Source organism: Cherax quadricarinatus, chromosome 15 (assembly GCF_038502225.1).
Source record: "Cherax quadricarinatus isolate ZL_2023a chromosome 15, ASM3850222v1, whole genome shotgun sequence".
Lineage (NCBI taxonomy): Eukaryota > Metazoa > Arthropoda > Malacostraca > Decapoda > Parastacidae > Cherax > Cherax quadricarinatus.
The window spans coordinates 46,440,917-46,463,488 of record NC_091306.1 but is presented as its reverse complement, the minus strand read 5'-3'; the positions used below and the strand labels follow the sequence as shown (position 1 = coordinate 46,463,488).

Here is a 22,572-nt window from a genome sequence, read left to right as displayed (position 1 = left end):
GTTGGACTTGACTAGCTTGTGTTGCTGGGTCTGGTGCAGTGTTCCATCCTTGAGTGGAGATGATCAGACTGGGTGGGTCATTGGGCTAATCCGGGAAGGGGTCATTGGTCTAATCCGGGGGGGGACATGGACCTGCTCCACATGGGTCAGTAGGCCTGTTGCAGTGTTCCTTCTTTCTTATGTTCTTAACTCCGACCGGGAGGAGAAAGGGAAGGGGTAGAGAGGTAACAATCCGCGCCCAATACCCAACAATTATTCAACCATTTATATTCCCTCTACCATTCCTTCATGCGTCTACTCTTATCTAACAAACGTTTTCCTCACACATCCCTATGGCTTATCTGAGTTTTTCAACTTTCAGTTGTGTTCCCTTGTTCCTGTATCTCATCTCCGAAACATTTTTGGCCCAGTTCACCTTGTCAATTCCTCTCAGCATACATACACGTGTACATGCTTGTGTAGTTTGACCAATGTGTAAACAGATGTAGAAAGATGTGCCTGTTATCTTGCGTGTTTATGAGACAGACAGAAAAAGACAAGCAATCCTTCCTTTGTGTAAAACAATTACAGGTTTCCGCTTCACACTCCTTTGGCAGGCACTGTAGTACCATCCTGGGGAGTTGCTGTCTACGATCCTACTGTTTACAGAAATGAACCTTATAAATTTACCCTAAAATTAGACATAATTGTTTATAGACTTATATTAGCATTCACAGACTGAATAAACATCTTGAAGTGAATGATGCTTGTTGCCTTCAAGAAAACGTGCAGAAAAAATAAGAAAATCTGTGATGTCTGATTTAAAGAATTACGAAGAAAATAAAAGTCTTGAAAAAGTTGGAAAAATATTTTAAATATGTATAAATGTAATTTTTATACTTGAAATTATTTTTTTTAAGAATATAACTGTAAAATACCTCAACATACAAATTTAAAAGAGTTTATCTTGAAATGTTTCTGAAATATTACTATGGATGTTGGAGATAATTTTCTTAAAATAAGTTTAATTTAAATAATTTCTTCTTTTAAGCCGATTAGATCTTACCTGATATATCTTCTGGGGTCAGAGATTAAGTGTGGTGAATCTGGTGTTGATGTGTTATCTTGTCAGTGCTCCTCAACGGTAGATAAGATACCGCTTCCCCGTAATTACTTCTAAAATTGGCAAATTAGGAGCTGATAAACCCAAATATAACACGAGTAGAATTAGTAAATTCTACACGTGCTGAAGAGGCGTATTCCTGTTATCTCGTGGTAACGAACGCAGTGGAAAAAATAAAAACTAAGAAACCCATAATAAATATTCTCTTTGGGGAAATACCTATAAAAGAGATGTAACGATGTAAACAGGTCATAATTGACGTAAAGATTAGTGGACAAATGGGATGAGAAGTTGACTGGTGGAAGAGGAGGCGAGAGACCTATGAATGCAGGTTCATGATCTCGACCACCTGCGTGATGATGTTGCTTATGCAACATCACTGCTTCAAACTGGCTAAACTCTTTTCGTTTTACACTGTCATCACTAACACTGTCATCATCATCGTTACAACTACTACTGTTTACTGGACACCATCATCCCCTATCAAACAGTGCTGTCACCGCACTCGACATCGCTGTTTGGTGGAGTGGGAAAATCACCGTCACTGTTGCACAAACACAATCCTTTCCCACGAGGAAATATAGTGAACACTTCCTCCTCCTCAGAGATAGATAAGATAAGATTTCGTTCGGATTTTTAACCCCGGAGGGTTAGCCACCCAGGATAACCCAAGAAAGTCAGTGCGTCATCGAGGACTGTCTAACTTATTTCCATTGGGGTCCTTAATCTTGTCCCCCAGGATGCGACCCACACCAGTCGACTAACACCCAGGTACCTATTTGCTGCTAGGTGAACAGGACAACAGGTGTAAGGAAACGTGTCGAAATGTTTCCACCCGCCGGGAATCGAACCCGGGCCCTCCGTGTGTGAAGCGGGAGCTTTAGCCACCAGGCCACCGGGCCACCTCCTCCTCTTCCTCCTCAACCTCTTACTCTTGATTGAGTTAGTTCTGTGCTATTCCAGCATTACTAGTGATGCTATTGCTGCTGTACTGCTGCTGGTGTTACTGTTATTAGTGATGGTATTACCAGTGCTACAGCTGCTCTGCATCTGTTGTCCTGCTGCCTGTATAATGGCAGTGGTATGTACTCACCTAGTTGTGGTTGCAGGGGTCAATTCACAGCTCCTGGCTCGTGTGTGTGTGTGTGTGTGTGTGTATACTCACCTATTTGTACTCACCTGTTTGTGATTGCAGGGGTCGAGTCATACCCCCTAGCCCCGTCTCTTCACTGATCGCTACTAGGTCCTCTCTCTTCCCGCTTCATGTGTGTGTGTGTGTGTGTGTGTGTGTGTGTGTGTGTGTGTGTGTGTGTGTGTGTGTGTGTGTGTGTGTGAGAGAGAGAGAGAGAGAGAGAGAGAGAGAGAGAGAATGCGCCTCATCAAAAGTGAGTAAGTAGTGAGTCAATGTTTATTCTTAACATTGTTTTACGGGAGTGTCGTTGACGTCGGCCATGGAGGCTAACTGGCTGATGCTGTTTTGACTTTTGTTGCTAAGGTTGCTAGATATTTCTGTACGAGTAAAGATGTTAATAATCTCATATTCTGTGTTGGTGGGTTTTACAGACGGTCGACTTCACTGGCGACTGTATGATCTCCAGTGAAGTCATTGAGTTTATAGGATTGTGTAACATTCTAAGGATGAAAAACCATAAGTGAAATAGTACTCATTGCTTTTTTATTAATATGTAAATCTGAGTTGCTCAGCTGACGAGCGGGAACGACGACGTCTTCTCTCCACGGTGGCTGGGCTGCAACTCAATTTGTCATGTAAATCTGAAGTGTGCTGCGACCAACTCCGAATGATGGTTACATAGCGTATACAAATACAAGCAGTTGCTTTGTTACATTCCATCGATCAGGATAAGTTTCGTACATTAGTGAATGTAATCTGTAAACCTCAGCGGGAGACTTCGGTCAGGCGATACGACTGTCATCAAGACTCCAACTGGGGTTTCAGTTGCTATGAGCGCTTCAACTTAGGAATGTGGCAAAGTATCGTTATCGGTATCGGTCAGTTTTACTATATCGTTATCGGTGAAAAAACGGCCGATACCAGCCAAAACTTTTTAAAATACTATTATATATGTGAATAAATATATCAAAATTAACACTCTACCTCATGAGTGTGAGTTACACACACACACACACACACACACACACACACACACACACACACACACACACACACACACACACACACACATATACACATACACAAGATATTGAGGACATCAAGTATGAGAGTCCCCTAGGAGCTAGCGACCACGTGGTTCTGTGCTTTGAATACATAGTAGAGCTGCAAGTGGAGAGAATAACAGGAGTTGAATGGGAAAAACCTGACTATAAAAGAGGGGACTACATAGGGTTGAAGAACTTCCTGCGGGAGGTCCAGTGGGACAGAGAACTGGCAGGAAAGCCAGTAAATGAAATGATGGAATATGTAGCAACAAAATGCAAGGAGGCAGTGGAAAGGTTTATTCCCAAGGGCAACAGTAACAGCAGGAAGACCAGAACGAGCCCCTGGTTTACCCGACGTTGTAAGGAGGCAAAAACAAAATGCAATAGAGAATGGAAAAAGTACAGAAGGCAGAGAACACACGAAAATAGGGAGATCAGTCGCAGAGCCAGGAATGAGTATGCACAGGTAAGGAGGGAGGCCCAGCGACAGTATGAAAATGACATAGCATCGAGAATCAAGACTGACCCGAAACTCTTGTATAGCCACATCAGGAGGAAGACAACAGTCAAAGACCAGGTGATCAGATTAAGGACAGAAGGTGGAGAACTCACAAGAAATGATCAGGAGGTATGTGAGGAGCTGAACAGGAGATTTAAGGAAGTTTTTACAGTAGAGACAGGAAGGGCTGTGGGAAGACAGCACAGAAGGGAACATCAAGAGGGAATATACCAACAAGTGTTGGATGACATACGAACAACTGAGGAGGAGGTGAAGAAGCTCTTAAGTGACCTTGACACCTCAAAGGCGATGGGATCGGACATCTCCCCATGGGTCCTTAGAGAAGGAGCAGAGATGCTGTGCGTGCCTCTAACCACAATCTTCAACACATCCCTTGAAACTGGGCAACTACCTGAGAAATGGAAGACAGCTAATGTAGTCCCCATATTTAAGAAAGGAAACAGAAACGAGGCACTAAACTACAGACCTGTGTCTCTGACATGTATTGTGTGCAAAGTCATGGAGAAGATTATCAGGAGGAGAGTGGTCGAACACCTGGAAAGGAACAAGATTATAAATGAAAACCAGCATGGGTTCATGGAAGGCAAATCTTGTATCACAAACCTCCTGGAGTTTTATGACAAGGTAACAGAAGTAAGACACGAGAGAGAGGGGTGGGTAGATTGCGTTTTCCTAGACTGCAGGAAGGCCTTTGACACAGTTCCCCACAAGAGATTAGTGCAGAAGCTGGAGGATCAGGCGCACGTAAAAGGGAGGGCACTGCAATGGATAAGGGAATACCTGACAGGAAGGCAGCAACGAGTCATGGTACGTGAAGAGGTATCACAGTGGGCGCCTGTTACGAGCGGGGTCCCACAGGGGTCAGTTCTAGGACCAGTGCTATTTTTGATATATGTGAACGACATGATGGAAGGAATAGACTCTGAAGTGTCCCTGTTCGCAGATGATGTGAAGTTGATGAGAAGAATTAAATTGGACGAGGATGAGGCAGGACTGCAAAGAGACCTGGACAGGCTGGACATGTGGTCCAGCAACTGGCTTCTCGAATTCAATCCAGCCAAATGCAAAGTCATGAAGATTGGGGAGGGGCAAAGAAGACCGCAGACAGAGTATAGGCTAGGTGGACAAAGACTACAGACCTCACTCAGGGAGAAAGACTTTGGGGTGACCATAACACCGAGCACATCACCGGAGGCACACATCAACCAAATAACCGCTGCAGCATACGGGCGCCTGGCAAACCTGAGAATAGCATTCCGATACCTTAATAAGGAATCGTTCAAGACACTGTACACTGTGTATGTTAGGCCCATACTGGAGTATGCAGCACCAGTCTGGAACCCACACCTGGTCAAGCACGTCAAGAAGTTAGAGAAAGTACAAAGGTTTGCAACAAGGCTAGTCCCAGAGCTCAAGGGAATGTCGTACGAGGAAAGGTTAAGGGAAATCGGACTGACGACATTGGAGGACAGAAGGGTCAGGGGAGACATGATAACGACATACAAGATACTGCGGGGAATAGACAAGGTGGACAGAGATAGGATGTTCCAGAGAGGGGACACAGGGACAAGGGGTCACAACTGGAAGCTGAAGACTCAGACGAGTCACAGGGACGTTAGGAAGTATTTCTTCAGTCATAGAGTTGTCAGCAAGTGGAATAGCCTAGCAAGTGAAGTAGTGGAGGCAGGAACCATACATAGTTTTAAGAAGAGGTATGACAAAGCTCAGGAAGCAGAGAGAGAGAGGATCCAGTAGCGATCAGTGAAGAGGCGGGGCCAGGAGCTGAGTCTCGACCCCTGCAACCTCAATTAGGTGAGTACAATTAGGTGAGTACAAACACGGAAAAAGACAACAGTCAAAGACCAGGTGATCAGGCTGAGGAAAGAAGGTGGGGAATTCGCACGAAACGATCAAGAGGTATGTGAGGAGCTCAACAAGACATTTAAGGAAGAATTCATAGTGGAGACAGGAAGGACTCTGGGAAGACAGGACAGAGGGGGACACCAACAGGGAATGCACCAACAAGTGCTGGATGACATACACACAACTGAGGAGGAGGTGAAGAAGCTACTAAGTGATCTTGATACCTCAAAGGCAATGGGACTGGACAACATCTCCCCGTGGGTCCTTAGAGAGGGAGCAGAAATGCTGTGTCCCATTAACCACAATCTTCAACACATCCCTTGAAACTGGGCAACTACCTAAGGTATGGAAGACGGCAAATGTAGTTCCAATTTTTTAAAAAAAGGAGACAGAAAAGAGGCGCTAAACTACAGACCAGTATCACTGACGTGTATAATATGCAAAGTCATGGAGAAGATTATCAGGAGGAGAGTGGTGTAGCACCTGGAATGGAACAAAAGCATAAATGACAACCAGCACGGTTTCATGGAAGGCAAATCCTGTGTCACAAACCTTCTGGAGTTTTATGATAAAGTAACAGAAGTAAGAGACGAGAGAAAGAGAGGGGTGGGTTGACTGCATCTTCTTGGACTGCAAGAGGGCCTTCGACACAGTTCCTCACAAGAGATTAGTGCAGAAACTAGAGAATCAGGCGCGTATAACGGGAAGGGCACTTCAGTTGATCAGAGAATACCTGACAGGGAGGCAACAACGAGTCATGGTACGTGATGAGGTATCACAGTGGGCACCTGTGACGAGCGGGGTCCCACAGGGGTCGGTCCTAGGACCAGTGCTATTTTTGGTATATGTGAATGACATGATGGAAGGGATAGACTCAGAGGTGTCCCTGTTCGCAGATGATGTGAAGTTAATGAGGAGAATTAAATCAGATGAGGATCAGGCAGGCCTTCAAAGAGACCTGGACAGGCTGGACACGTGGTCCAGCAACTGGCTTCTCGAATTCAACCCTGCCAAATGCAAAGTCATGAAGATTCGGGAAGGGCAAAGAAGGCCGCAAACAGAGTATAGGCTAGGTGGCCAACGACTGCAAACCTCTCTCAAGGAGAAAGATCTTGGCGTGAGTATAACACCGAACACGTCTCCGGAAGCACACATCAACCAGATAACTGCTGCAGCATATGTGCGCCTGGCAAACCTGAGATTAGCATTCCGATACCTAAGTAAGGAATCTTTCAAGACACTGTACACCGCGTGCGTCAGGCCCACACTGGAGTATGCAACACCAGTTTGGAACCCGCACCGGGTCAAGCACGTTAAGAAATTAGAGAAAGTGCAAAGGTTTGCGACAAGGTTAGTTCCAGAGCTAAGGGAAATGTCCTACGTAGAAAGGTTGAGGGAAATCGGCCTGACGACATTGGAGGACAGGATGGATAGGGGAGACATGATAACGACATGGAATAGACAAGGTGGACAGAGACAAGATGTTCCAGAGAGGGGACACAGAAACAAGGGGTCACACTTGGAAGTTGAAGACTCAGATGAGTCACAGGGATGTTAGGAAATAGTTCTTCAGTCATAGATTGGTCAGAAGTGGAGCATTCTGGTAAGCGATGTAGTGGAGGAAGGAACCATACATTGCTTTAAGACGAGGTATGATAAAACTCATGGAGCAGGGAGAGAGAGGACCTAGTAGCGTTCAGTGAAAAGGCGGGGCCAGGAGCTGAGTCTCGACCCCTGAAACTACAATTAGTTGAGTTCAATTAGGTGAGTACGGGTTGGGTGAGTCTGACGAGTGGGGTTCCTCAGTACTATACTAGCACCCCTGCTATTCCTGCTATACCTCACAACTTACCACTTATTACTGAAGAACGTTTGTTACTTATTAACGTTTGTTACTCATTAACGTTTGTTACTCATTAACGTTTGTTACTCATTGTTTGTTACTGATGCTGCAGTTTCTTCATATTCAAGATTTCCATTTATAACTTCAGAATGCCTTATACAATCCATTTCACATTTTAAACGCAGGTCAACTAACACAAGGTAATGATTTGTAGAGCAATTAACATGTGCTTAATTCCATATAAACAAAACCAGAAACTGATTTCCACAAGATCGTTCTACAGGGTTTTAACTTTGCCATTATAGGTATTGCCAACACATTATCTAATGTTGTTATTGTTATTGATGGTGGTAGTAGAGGTGATGGTTTGAAGGATGGTGGTGATGGTGGTAGTGTTGGTGCTAGTGGTGGTGGCAATGGTGGTGGTGGTGGTGGCTGTAATTGAGTTTTTTTGGTGGTGGTGGACACATACATATATGTACATATTTGCAATAAGATCACAGTAAACAGGTGATATCAGAATATGCAAAACAACCACTGCGAAATGATAGTGAAATTCCAAGCACTTTCGTGAATTCTCACATTATCAAGGAACTATGATAATGTGAGAAGTCACGAAAGCGCTTGGAATTTCACTATCCTTTCACAGTGGTTGTTTTGCATGTACATATTTGAATAAACATGTATATATATATATATATATATATATATATATATATATATATATATATATATATATATATATATATATATATATATATATATATATATATATATATTGCATGCATACATACGTACAACGAAATATACACAAGGGTACATACATGTAAACATATTCACATACAGAAATAGGCCTATGTATACATATTCAGTATGCATGCATACGTGCATACAAAAATACATATATGCATACTTATAAATATGCACACATGCGTGCGCAAATGTAGAAAAAATTATGCATGCATGAACATGCATATTCATACATATGCACACGCATACATATGCACATGTACATATATATTTATGTATATGCACACATACTTATATAAACATACATATGCATAAGTATACATATAATTTTTTTTACTTACGTAAATACACAAATGTATACTTACGCAAACACATACATACATATACTGAATACATATGACTGTGCACATACGTACAGAAATTCATACGCACAAACATACTTATATTTTACTGCAATGGAATTTTATGACCCCCTCCCTTCCCCCTCCCCCCCCTTCCCCAATATTCCTTTTGCATGCACTGAGGTAGAGGAAGCTGGGCTTATGGAATACAGGGATGACTTTATCGGATCTCGCAGCGACCAGATTACATGCAGAGAAACTGAGCATTCTTGTCCATAACATTTATGTTCATTTGATCTTGTGAGTGAAAAACAAGATTCCATTACACATCAGAGACATGTAAGCTTTACTTTACTCGTAAAGTGACAGTATCGTAATCTTATCTGCCTTGAGGCAGCAATTATGATAAGGAATATTGAACAAGGTTTAAGTTTCGTATTGTTGTAGTTGCTTACTTTTGTTTGTGTCTTCAGGACCTTGCAAAGAAATCTTTATTCGGTCGATCTTTTGTTATTTTTTTTTTTGCCATTGTTATGGTAAATACTGCGGTGCTTCGTCTGATTTCGTGTGAGTCTCAGTAATTACATTATTATTCAATAAATTTTGCAAGTGATTAGTCAGTTTGTCCACAAAGTTTATTTACGATTTCAATTTCTTTTAACAGCAAAATGATTGTATATGTGAATTTTGAGGATTACGTGTCTTCCTTTGTGGATGACACCCATATTGCCATGGAATGTCCGCCACTGAAGACACCGCTAGACACAAAGCGGACATCAACCAAATCTTTAAATGGGCCGCAGAAAACAATATGAAGTTCATTGAAATGAAATTTAAATTACTCAGATATGGAAAACTTGAGGAAAAGAAAATTTCATCAGGGTATAAAACAAATTCTAACCACACAATACAGCGAAAAACTAATGTGAAGGACCTGGGATTGATAATGTCAGAGGATAGCTCATTTAAAGACCACAACAATATATCTACTTCATCTGCTAAAAAAAAATAATAGGATGGATAATGAGAACCTTCAAAACTAGGGACGCAAAACCCATCATGATTCTCTTCAAATCGCTTATTGTCTCTAGGCTGGAATATTGCTGTACACTCACTGCACCCCTCAAAGCAGGCGAAATTGTTTACGTGGATAATGTACAGAGAACTTTCACGGCACGCATAAGTACAATAAAGCACCTGAATTACTAGTTTTCATTATCCATCCCTGGAACGCAGGCGAGAAATATACATGATAATATACACTTTGAAAATCCTTGAGAAATTAGTACCAAACCTGTGCACGAAAATCACTCCCTAAGAAAGCAAAAGACTCGGGAGGAGATGCAACATTCCTCCAGTGATAAGCAGTGAGGCCACGAGTACACTAGGATACAACACAATAAGTGTCAGGGGCCCAAGAATGTTCAACTGCCTCCCAGTTGGGGGATCACCGATAGACCCCTGGTTGTATTCACGAGGGCACTGGACAGGCACCTAAAGTCAATACCTGACCAACAGGGCTGCGGTTCGTACATCAGTTTACGAGTGGCCAGCAGTAACGGCCTAGTTGATCAGATCCTGATCCACCACGAGGCCTGGTCTCAGACCGAACTACGGGGGGCATTGACCCCCGAAACCCTCTCCTGGTAAACTCCAGATAAACCTTCAGTTGACCTCAACACATCTGATACTTCAGTTCATTCCATGTATCGTCCCACATTATGGCCGACGTTGTGACTTTTCCAGTGTCATTATTTACTTCAGCACAGCGTGTCTTAGTTAATGTTAGATACTGGTATTTAAAACATGTGTTTCACAAAGTGAATATGGATTATAACCACAGTGAAAAGCGGTATATTCAAAGCGTTTTCATGATTTCTCTGAGAAATTGCGAAAACGCTTGGTTCGCCACTATTTTTACTGTGGCTGTATATATATATTATATGTCGTGCCGAATATGTAAAACTGGTCAGTTAGCAAGAACTCATTTAAAATTAAGTCTTTTCTAAAATTTTCTCTTATAAGTTTAAAGATATATTTTTTCATTAATGTTAATGTAAAAATTTTCAATTTTGCTCCAAATGAATCTTAGAAAACTTACCTAACCTTATTATAACAAGAACAATTTATTTTAGCCTAACCCAACTAAATATATTTTAGATTTGTTTACAATAATTTAATACTAAACAAACACAGTGAAATATATATTTTTCGTTAGGTTCAGAATGATTTTGGCGAAATTATTGAATACACAAATTTTCGCTTGTCCTATATGGCAAGATGAGCGTTGCTATTTAAGCCAAGATGGCAAGTTCTGCCTATTCGGCACGACATATATATATATATATATATATATATATATATATATATATATATATATATATATATATATATATATATATATATATATATATATTACGACCCAGGTAATTACGGCGTGTTATCCTGGGTGTAAATGGAGCTTGGAGCGAAATATACAGAGCTAAAATCTTTGATTTGTATTTTCCTTCACCAAGTATAAACAGAAATATGTACACTAAATACACTATGTACAGCAAATAGGTATTAGTGCACGCCACGGTAGTCAAGGCAAAACAGCAGCCAAGAGACAAGAGACAACTGTGCTTCAACCGCAGCAGAATGAAAATGACAAGAGTGAAAACGTGAGTGGTAACCACGTCACCTTCACAATTGCCAGATCCAGATTATGATTGGCTGATCCTAGGTACTGATCTGACGATGGGGCCCCATTGGATCATCAGACCCTTAGTGCCTGGTTGGGGAGATAGCCTATGTGAGAATGTGGACATCCTCCAAATAAAAGTTACATACTCTTTGCCTGCCACTATATATATATATATATATATATATATATATATATATATATATATATATATATATATATATATCTCCAGACAGAGTGGATGTATGAGATGTGGAAGATGGCTAATGTAATTCCCATTTTTAAAGCAGGATATAAGGCTGACGTGACTGCCCAATAAGCCTGACCTCAATCGTAAGCAACTTATTGGAGTCAATTATAGCTGATATTATAAGAAGTTATCTTGACAAGCATAATTTAATGACAAACATAATTTAATAACTTTCTTCAGTAAAGCTTTTGAGGCTGTTGATCATGATAAAGAACGCGGTATTATTTATTTGGGTTTTAGTAAAGCGTTTTATAGGATACCACACAAAAGGATGTCAAGGAAAGTGGCAGCTCATGGTACTGGGAAAAAAAGTCCTGCCATGGATCGAGGAGTGGCTGACCAACAGGAAGCAGAAAGTCCATGTAAATGAGGTGAAATCTGAGTGGGGATCAGTCACTAATAGCGCTCCACAAGGATCAGTTTTAAGACCATTGTTGTTCATAATATGCATTAATAACCTTGACGAGGAAATAAGTGATATGAGCAAATTCGCTGACGATACAAAAATAGCTGGATAATTGTTTCAGAGGAAGATGCCACTTCGCTTTAGACAAGCTCATGTCGTGGTTAGAAATATTGCAGATAGAGTTCAATGTAGATAAATGCCAAGTCCTGAAGCTCGGGAATATAAATAACCTTAGGACTTACAAATTAATAATGTAGAACTTGGCCATACAGAATGGGAAAAGGACTTGGAAGTTATGGTAAGCAGCAACCTGAAACCAAGACAGCAGTGCCTAAGTGTACATAATAAGGCAAACGGATTACTGGGATTTAACTCTACACATCTTTAGTAAGGCCCCACTTAGATTATGCAGCTCAGTTCTGGTCTCCATGCTACAGAATGGATAGAAATTTGTTAGACACATTCAGAGAAGAATGACAAAAATAATCCATTTGACAGGAAATGGAAATCTTCCATACGAAGAAAGATTGAAATCCCTTAACCTACATTTTCTTGTAAGACGTGGAATGAGGGGAGACATGACAGAAGTGTAAAAGTGGAAGATGGGCATAAATAAAGGAGATACAAATAAGGTTTGAGGATATCACTTCAAGAAAGAACTCAAAATGAAGAATTTAAATTGGGTAAGTTTAGATTTAGAACAGAAATAGGAAAGTACTAGTTTGCAAACAGCGTAAACGATAAATAACAAAAAGGCACAATACCGTGACTGGAACGATACACAAATAACCCGCACATAAAAGAGAGAAGCTTACGACGACGTTTCGGTCCGACTTGGACCATTGACAAAGTCACACTAACAGCGGTAGCAAAGCAAGCAAGCAAGTGCAGGTAAGATCCCAATGGGATGAGCGGGGAAGACGGGACAGACGAAGAATAGCGCTGGAGAGGAGTGTTCTTAGTCGTAGAAATAGAGCCAGGGCTTGACCCAGCAGCTAAGGCGATCGTGGGACAGACTTGGAGAAAAATCGGGAAGAGAGCAAGCTGTGTATGGAACTGAACTACTCCAGGCTGAGGGACCGACAACCCCAAATTCCACGACCTCAAGGGCGGTGGAGCAGGACGGCTATATATAGGCAGGAAGAGGTGGAGGTAGTAGTAGTAGTAGTAGTAGTAGTAGTAGTAGTAGTACAAGAATTGTATATAATACCGACAGGATGAAATTAAGACACATGCACAACACCCAGGCATCCCCATCGTAGACGTTTCGCCATCCAGCCAGCCACTGGATGGCGAAACGTCCACAACAAAGACAACCAGACGCCGCACATGTGTCTTAATTTCATCAGTAGTTGTAGAAGTAGAAGAAGAGGTAGTAGTAGTGGTAGTGGTAGAAGTGGGAAATAAGGATGACGAGCCAGTCAAATACAAAGGAAGGGGAGCACTGCAAGAGAGCTAGAAACCCACAGAGGGAGAGCAAGCGCACCGAGGTGCGTGAAAGGGGAAGTGGTGAAATAAAATAAAGAAGGAACAGAAACACGAGACAGGAGGGAGAAAGACAACCCAGAGGAGAAAAGGAGAGAGGAAAGGGGAAGAGGAAGAAGAAAAAGAAAAAGAAAAAATGAGGATTCAGGTTAAGTCACGAGTGTTCTGAAGTTTGGAGCATTTTACAATGTAGTGGGAGAGGAAGGCATCTACAGAGACGAAGCCAGGGCTAAGGTTCATACAAGGAAAGTTGTGTATTAGAGAGGATTCAACTAGACGGCGACTGTTCGAGTTGGAAGTAGGGAAGACAGTTTTAGCAGAAGACCAGTCAGTAGGATGGCTATGATCTCTGACGTGACAGAAAAGAGCATTGTTAGTGTCGGCAAGCCTAACACTATTTTTGTGCTCCCTAAGTCTGTCAGAAAGAGATCGACCAGTTTCTCCGAAGTATTGAAGAGGACAGGAGGAGCAAGAAATAGAGTAGACACCAGGAACATCTGTAGAGGGAGGAGAGGTATGAACGAGATTAGTGCGAAGAGTGTTAGTCTGGCGGAAGGTAAGCTTGATGTCTAAGGGACGGAGAGAATTGTTGAGATTAGAAAGACCGGAAATGTAGGGAAGGCAGAGGATAGAAGAGTTCCCATGAGTAGAGAGTTTGGGAGAGAAGAAATTGCGTTTAGCACGTGAGAGGGCAGAGTCTATGAAATGGGAAGGGTAGCCAAGACGGGAGAACGAATTGTGAAGAGTGGAAATTTCTGCTGGAAGGAACTGAGGATCACAGATGCGGAGGGCACGGAGAAAGAGGGAGATAAGAACACTTTTCTTGACAGGGGAAGCATGATACGAAAAGTAGTGAATGTACATGCCACTGTGCATAGGTTTACGGTAAACGGAAAAGGAAAAACCTGTATCTTAGCGGTGGACATGGACATCAAGGAAAGGAAGTAAGGAATTAGATTCCCATTCAGCTTTAAACTTAATGGAAGGGGCAAGATTATTAAGAGCTTCAAGAAAAGGTTGGAAGAGACTGGAGTCATGAGGCCACAGAGCAAAGATGTCATCCACATAGCGGAGCCAGAGTGAAGGTTGCACATCGAGGGTAGGAAGAAGAACAGTCTCGAAGTATTCCATGTAAAGATTAGCAAGGACAGGAGAGAGAGGAGAGCCCATAGCGACACCGAAGGTTTGAGAATAATATTTCCCTTGGAAGGAAAAGGAGTTAGAGTCCACACAGAGGCGGATCAGATCAAGAAAGACATCAGTGGGGATAGGGAGATGAAGAAACCCTTCATTGGCCTTCTCTCTAAGGAAATCAAGGACATCATCAAGAGGGACATTGGTGAAGAGGGACTCAACGTCAAGACTAAGCATCTTACAGGTTGTGAGAGAGCGAACCCGTTCAATGAAGTCTTGAGAGTGACGGAGGTGGGCAGAAGAAAAAGTACCAAGAAAGGGAGTGAGGGTTTTGGCCAGCCAAGAAGCAAGAGAATAAGAGACAGAACCTCTAGAGGATATGATAGGACGAAAAGGAATATCAGGTTTATGAGTTTTGGGAAGGCCATAGAAATAGGGAAGAGAGGGACAGATGACACGAAACCGTTGAACAAGGTCAAAGTCAGGAGGACAGAGGTCGGAGAGTCCTTAGTTTTTTTGTTGAAAGTTCTCTTGATGCGATCAAGAGGGTTGGAAACGAGAGGAGTGTAGGTGCGTGAGTCAGAGAGCAAGACATCAGCTTTACAGAGGTAATCCTCGCGATCAAGAATAACTACCGAATTACCTTTGTCAGAAGATAGTATGACAATGTTAGTGTTGGATTTAAAAGAAAGGGCAAGTTGGTAACGGCGTGGAAGGTGGTGATTCTTGGAAAACAGACTAACAAGAGCAGGAAGGAGAGCACCACGAAAAGTGGACAAGTCAGGAAGATTACGGAAGCGAGATTGACGAAAGGAATCAAAAGAGCTAATCAGGGAAATACCAGCGCGAGGAGTAGGCGAAGTGGCAAAGGAAAGACCAAAACCAAGAAGTTCAAGCTCATATTGAGAGAGTGAGACAGAAGACAGATTAGTAACGCAGTCAGTGAGGGAGAATTTAGACCAAGGGCTAGCTGAGATGAGACGTTGAAGTTTATTTTGTAGTTTGGAAGAATGAATTTGTGCATTCAGGCGAGCAGTGTCAAAGGCAATGGTAGAGAGAAGGTTACAGAGATCCTGTGGTAGAGCCGCAAAGAGAGCACGTTGACGTTGACGGAAAATAAAGAAGGCATCTTCAACCTGTGATTTAGTAGAAAGAATGAGCTGTTGAAGTAGGAGACGGGCATGATCAGGAAAGGGAGTGCCCAGTGGGTTGGCATGTACATTCACTACTTTTCGTATCATGCTTCCCCTGTCAAGAAAAGTGTTCTTATCTCCCTCTTTCTCCGTGCCCTCCGCATCTGTGATCCTCAGTTCCTTCCAGCAGAAATTTCCACTCTTCACAATTCGTTCTCCCGTCTTGGCTACCCTTCCCATTTCATAGACTCTGCCCTCTCACGTGCTAAACGCAATTTCTTCTCTCCCAAACTCTCTACTCATGGGAACTCTTCTATCCTCTGCCTTCCCTACATTTCCGGTCTTTCTAATCTCAACAATTCTCTCCGTCCCTTAGACATCAAGCTTACCTTCCGCCAGACTAACACTCTTCGCACTAATCTCGTTCATACCTCTCCTCCCTCTACAGATGTTCCTGGTGTCTACTCTATTTCTTGCTCCTCCTGTCCTCTTCAATACTTCGGAGAAACTGGTCGATCTCTTTCTGACAGACTTAGGGAGCACAAAAATAGTGTTAGGCTTGCCGACACTAACAATGCTCTTTTCTGTCACGTCAGAGATCATAGCCATCCTATTGACTGGTCTTCTGCTAAAACTGTCTTCCCTACTTCCAACTCGAACAGCCGCCGTCTAGTTGAATCCTCTCTAATACACAACTTTCCTTGTATGAACCTTAGCCCTGGCTTCGTCTCTGTAGATGCCTTCCTCTCCCACTACATTGTAAAATGCTCCAAACTTCAGAACACCCGTGACTTAACCTGAATCCTCATTTTCTCTTTTTCTTTTTCTTCTTCCTCTTCCCCTTTCCTCTCTCCTTTTCTCCTCTGGGTTGTCTTTCTCTCTCCTGTCTCGTGTTTCTGTTCCTTTTTCATTTATTTTATTTCACCACTTCCCCTGTCACGCACCTCGGTGCGCTTGCTCTCCCTCTGTGGGCATCTAGCTCTCTTGCAGTGCTCCCCTTCCTTTGTATTTGACTGGCTCGTCATCCTTATTTCCCACTTCTACCACTACCACTACTACTACCTCTTCTTCTTCTACTACAACTACTGATGAAATTAAGACACATGTGCGGCGTCTGGTTGTCTTTGTTGTGGACGTTTCGCCATCCAGTGGCTGGCTGGATGGCGAAACGTCTACGATGGGGATGCCTGGGTGTTGTGCATGTGTCTTAATTTCATCCTGTCGGTATTATATACAATTCTTGTACTACTACTACTACTACTACCACTACTACTTCTACTACTACTACTACTACTACTACTACCTCCGCCTCTTCCTGCCTATATATAGCCGTCCTGCTCCAGTTCTACACTCCTCTCTAGCTCTAAACGTCGCATGTCCCTTCCTTCCCGCTCACCCCACCGGAGTCCCAACAGAAGAGCCTGAATTTCTCTTCTCAATATCTGTCCCACGATCGCCTCGCTGCTGGGTTAAGCCCTGGCTCTATTTCTACGACTAAGAACACTCCTCTCCAGCACTGTTCTTCGTCTGTCCCGTCTTCCCCGCTCATCCCATTTGGGATCTTACCTGAACTTTCGTTCGTTCGTTCGTTACCGCTGTTAGTCAGGGTGTACATTCTACAAGATTGATGGACTGAACACATCGACTTAGCTCGAGTGGTGACGTGTGCTTACCTAACACATCGACGATCTCGCCTCTCTCGAATTACCCCGTGTTGAGTAGTGCTTTGAGTAGTGCTTGCTGGACCTTCGTCTTCCTCTCCACCATCAGGATTGGTGCGTCGGTGGTTGCCGACCGAAGGGCAGGAAGCCTCTTGCTGCCTGAATTCTCTTCGCCTGTTGACTGCACGCCATACAGCCAGTCTCGCCGCCACTCAGGATATACAGTGCTCCATCAAGCTACAGTTCACCTCCGCAGTGTCCTGCGCCAGGCAAGTATGTGTGTCTTACACGTACTTGCCTAGCTGAGTACTCTCACTTTTTGGCCGATTGTCACCTCCAATTACATCTTTTTGTAATTAGACGATGCCTTCGTTGCCTTCCACCCCCCTCCCCCCTTCCACTCTCCCCCAACCTCCCACACCTGCCTCTGCTTCTTCTAAATCCAATTCCTTCTCGCTAAATCTCAAATTTTCTAATCCTGATGCCACTATCTGTCCGGAAAATTTATTATATCAGATCACTGGTGCACCTCAACTTAAAGTCTTCAAAACCAACTCAGGCTTCAAACTCCTTCTTGACAAACATTCCTACGAAGCGTACACCTCAAGCGATACCAGACAAAAACTTCTCAACGCTGGCTTCACCATTATTTGGACTCTTGAGCACCGTGCCAAAAGCACAGTCACTGCTAAACACGTAGACTACTCTCTCCTGATAGCCTATGACACAGACAAAGAAGACTTAATAAAAGATATCAGTACTAAGAACAAAGTCTCTGTTGACGATATTTACAGACCAGAAAACTCTACCATTCTCAAAATACGCTGTTCTACTCCTGCTGACGCCTCTACACTCTTCAGTCAAGGAATCTTTGCCAAGACCATCCGCATTCCTCCAAACACTCTCTTCACTCCGAACTTCCACCCAATCACACAATGTCTTAAATGCTACAAATTCGGCCACGACAAAAACACATGCACATCTACACAAGTCTGCTCCAGATGTTCAGCAACTGGCCACTTCTGGAATACTTGCAACCTCCCCCTTAAATGTTCTAACTGCGGCGGGTCACACACTGCAGTTGCAAATTCCTGCCCTTCTAGAAAGCACATTCTCTCCTCCCTCAGAGCAAGCCAACCTCCCTCCCTCCCCAACCCCTTCCCTGCTCCTCCCTCCCCTTCCTTACCTCCCTCCCCTTCCACACCTCCCTCCCCTACCCCCAATGCCTGGGCCTCCCCACGCACTTGGTCTACCTCTTCTACTCTACACACATCAAACACCAACACACAGACTACAAGCACTTCTCCTTCTACACCCACACTAGACTACAAAACTAACTGTCAACTTGCCACTGCTGCCCACTCTGCGATGGTAATCTCACAAGCTTACCAATCAGACTACTCACATGTCCTTAACCTAATCTTGTCTGCTAACAATCTTCCCTCTTTAATTATCCCTCCTTCCTGCTTCTCTTCCAAGCCTCGTACAACCTCTCCCTCCTTCCTCTCTCCCACCCCCCCACTTCCTACTCCCACCAGCTCTCCTCCTCCCCTACCTCTCTTCACTACTTCTACACCTCCCACCAACACCCCTACTGCTACTGCTTCGACCACCCCTCCCCCCACTTCCTTACCCACTTCATCCCCTTCCAAAGCTTCCACTTCCTCATATCTTACCAAAACTTCCACTTCCTCTGCACTCACCTTCGCCCACTCCACCACAACCAAAACCTCATCCAGGTCCAACTCCACCTCCTCCAGACAAAATCCACTCAAACCTAAACCTACCCCAACTTCTGACGGACAGACCAAAGAACATAAAAACAGATCCATCTCTTCCTCCCCCTCCAGGAAACGGGTCCGTAGCACCTACAAACACACATCCACTGATGGCACCACTATCACGGGCTTTAATCCAAACTCCTCCCCCGACATTAACTTTGCTAAGACGAAACCATTAAATCACGTTTAAGGTGATTCAGTTCAACGTACGTTCTTACTTTACAATTAGACACCTACTGGCCGAGCTCCTTGAAGCAGAGAGGCCAGATATTGTTTTGCTAAACAGTACCTGACTCAAAGCCCCTCAATGTATCCGCCATTATGGTTATACTGCACTACAGTCCCCCTATGATCCCCACGATGGGGTTGCCATCCTTGTCAATTCCAACATAAAACATGAATTTCTCCCAATCCCTTTTATTCACCAACACTGTCTTGCGGTCAGAATACACACCCACCTTGGCCCCTTTATCTTTTTCACCACCTATGCTCGCCCAAACACTACTCTCAACATACACGACCTCTCCTTAGTCTTCAACTACACCAACACACCAACTTACCTACTAGCTGACATGAATGCCAAACACACTGCCTTTCATCACACCAATAACAACCAACTTGGTCACCAATTACTCAACTTCACAAACCATAAACACCTAATTCATCTTGGCCCAGACTTCAATACCTTCTTCAACCACACGGGCCAAGGCAAACCAGACATCATTCTGGCAAACCGAGCCAGCTCTCTATTTCAACATTACATCTCACCTGGCCCTATTACAGGCTCTGATCACATCCCAGCCATCTTACACATCTCCTCCAACCCTATCCTCATTCCAACCACACCTTCCTTCTCCTACAAGAACGCTGACTGGGATGCTTTCAAACAACACATAGACAATATTAACCTCACCTATGACTACAACAACAAACCTATCTCTGACATCGATACTCAACTTGATCTCATCCAGGACACCATTACACAAGCAGCCAACATCGCAATACCAAAGAAAACTCACACCACTCGTTATTCCTTCAAACCGTCACTCAGAACAAGAAGACTAATTATCTGCTACCACAACCGTTTCCTCTACAACACACATAGATTTAATCAAGTCCGATTAGATCTCACTTACCTTAGAAACAACATTTTACACAGCCTAGACCAAGACCACAACAATCACTGGTCACGACTAATACAACAAGCAGACAGGCAACGTGTTAAAAACACTAAAGCCTTCTGGAACTTTATCAAAAAACTCAGAGGCACTACTCCCACCAACAAATTCAAACACATCACCCACAACAACACACACATCTCAGACCCACAGGCTGCTACCAACATCTTCAAACACATCTGGGAGAACATCTTCCACCCTCACCCACCTCGCCCTAACGTTATTCAACACATTCAGAACATAGAACACTGGAACACTGCACACACACAAGAAACAACACCAGACAGCAACATACATCTAGACACTCTTACCTCCTCCCAAGAACTCGACACTCCTTTCACCAACACAGACATTAAAACTCTCCTCAGACATCTTCCTCCAAAGGGTCCTGGTGCCTCTGGCCTAAACCATATTATCCTGAAACACCTTCCTGACTCTATCATTACTGCCTACACAAACCTCCTCAATGCCTCCCTTGCCTCTGGATACTTCCCTTCCCTCTTCAAAGCTGCTACTGCTATCCTCCTTCCTAAACCCAATAAAGACCACTCTGACCCTAGAAACTATCGCCCTATCAGCCTCCTCGAAACTTTAGGAAAACTCTTTGAAAAACTCATTAATCATCGCCTTCGCAGATACCTGGAACATAATTCTCTACTTTCAGATGGCCAGTTTGGCTTCAGAACACACAGATCCACACAGGATGCCATTAACATCATTCTCAACTACATCCACATAAACACAAAACAAAGAAACAGGACAGCCCTGGTTGCAAAAGACGTTGAAAAAGCTTTTGACACTGTGTGGCACGAGGGGCTCAAGTACAAACTCTGCACTAACTTCAACCTGCCTCTCAATACTCGTAAACTCCTCTGCAACTTCCTAGACGGCCGTACCATGAGAATCAAATTCCAAGGCTGTTACTCTGACTACTTCACACTAAATGCTGGAGTACCCCAGGGATCTGTCCTTTCCCCTACCCTCTACATTTTATACACTAACGACATTCCAACACCTATATACCACAACTCCATCACACTAGCCTATGCAGACGACATTACACAACTTATCACTCATGCCAATATAGATACACTCACACACAAAACACAAAATGAGGTTGACAGGATAGCCATCTGGGAACAAAAATGGAGGATCAAAACCAATGCAGCAAAATCCAGCATTACGTATTTTAACTACAGGAAACGTGATCCTCCATTACCTGTCGAACTCAGAACAGCTGACACCCGCACTTACTTCCCTATCACACAATCTGTCACTGTCCTTGGCGTTAATCTTGACTACCTTCTTCGTTTACACGGACACATTCACTCAAGACATGCAATAGCTAGTAAGGCCCTTGCGGGCCTCTACAAGCTGAAACATGCCTCTCAACGCACCAAACTACACCTCTACAAATCCCTAATACGTCCTCTGATAACTTACTCTCCTCTAGCCCTCTCTCTTGCAGCAAAAACAAACTTACTTAAACTGCAGCGTGTCCAGAACAAGGCGCTGCGCTGGGTGCTTGATGTCAGATGGGAGGACTTCGCCACAAGCGAGTCTCTCCATGCCCAGTTAGACGCTCCTGCGCTGAATCTGTACTGGAAGAGGCTCAGTGACAGACAGATAGACAAACTTGAGACACGACATGACTACTGGACCTCTCTCCTTGACGAAGACATTCGCAGACCCACAAACCAACACAACCTTTTCTACTCCTTGCATGATCCTGCTCCTAACCCTACTTACAAATAACCTTGGATCCGCTGACAGGTACCTTCTAAGACAGGTACCATTCTCTGACCCACGTTCGCCTTAGCATTTTTGGGTTAAGACATGACTCAGTTCTGCACTCCTCTCTAGCTCTAAACGTCGCATGTCCCTTACTCCCAGCTCACCCCACCGGAGTCCCAACAGAAGAACCTGAATTTCTCTTTTCAATATCTGTCCCACGATCGCCTTTGCTGCTGGGTTAAGCCCTGGCTCTATTTCTACGACTAAGAACACTCCTCTCCAGCACTATTCTTCGTCTGTCCCGTCTTCCCCGCTCATCCCATTTGGGATCTTACCTGAACTTTCGTTCGTTCGTTCGTTACCGCTGTTAGTGTAGACGGGTCATCGCAAGATTGGGACCCGTGCCAGGACTATGGTCTTGGCGAACATTATACATACATACATACCGCTGTTAGTGTGACTGTCAATGGTCCAAGTCGGACCGAAACGTCGTCGTAAGCTTCTCTCTTTTATGTGAGGGTTATTTGTGT

At 43.6% G+C, this 22,572-nt stretch overlaps 1 protein-coding gene across 9 annotated transcripts in view; it reads left to right on the top strand.

The window, feature by feature from the left end:
* LOC128703346 (facilitated trehalose transporter Tret1-like) overlaps positions 1 to 22,572 on the top strand; it is a 102,825-nt gene that overhangs the window by 53,381 nt on the left and 26,872 nt on the right. The window lies entirely within an intron of this gene.